The following is a 1,021-nucleotide window of genomic DNA, read 5'->3' on the forward strand; positions in this document are numbered from 1 at the left end:
AATCACATCACAAAAATATGGTAAGGTATTTCTAGAGTATGCTTAGTTGATTTCTTAGGGAATATAGTAAAGAGTGATATGGTTGGGTTATATGGTAGTTCTATTTTGAGGTTCTTTATTCTTTTTCTTTGAAATATCTCCATAATTCCATCATGGCTGTAATAATTTATATTCTCAACAGAAGTGTAGAAGGATTCCTTTTCCTACATCCTCACCAGCATTTATTGATTTTACATTTCTGATGATAGCCATCAGACTAGGATGATACAGAATATCAATGTAGTTTTGAATTGAATTTCCCTAATGGCTAAGAATGTTGAACACTTTTCATACACTTATTGGTCTTTTGCATTTATTTTTTTACTTCTTTTGTTTGTCATATTTTACTTTTTTATTTTATTGAGAAACAGATAGCAATGAGACAGTTTCAAAACTGATTAATAGGAAAGTTTCAATAATTAATACATTGTATATTGTTATCTTCTTAGTGGTTGTCCATAGTACAAGATGCAGACAGGATATCCTGCCCAAACACTATTAGTATAAATCTTCTTCTCATTGAATTAAGCAAAAGTAGCTGCATATCTATCCTAACTATTCTGTATATACAGATACAAAATGGTCCTTCCTTTGTATCCCCTTTTTTGTTTATCCTGTTAGAGATGGGTATTCCATTGGCATCTAAATACTGTAGGTGCAGAAATACAGCAAAATAATCCAACACAGTCCAGCAGTCCACAATAGTAGTGGGTTATCTGCAGAAATTGTTGACTTGAGCCTTTCAGAGCTCAGCAGATTAATATGGCTTTACTTTATATACCTCATTTTTATACTATTCTGTTGGATGGTTAAGACCAAGATAAAGCAAGACCTATATAACAAGAAATGTATCTTTTGTATCTGATAAAGTCACTCAAGTATCCTCAGGATTTATCCTGTAACTCTGTAAAGCAGTTTGCAGATCCTTTGTCAGTGTCAACCATGTGGATGAGTCATGGTCATTGCTTGGCCAATTGCTCTC

Source organism: Octodon degus, unplaced genomic scaffold (assembly GCF_000260255.1).
Source record: "Octodon degus isolate 3935 unplaced genomic scaffold, OctDeg1.0 scaffold00145, whole genome shotgun sequence".
In the NCBI taxonomy this organism is placed as follows: Eukaryota; Metazoa; Chordata; class Mammalia; order Rodentia; family Octodontidae; genus Octodon; species Octodon degus.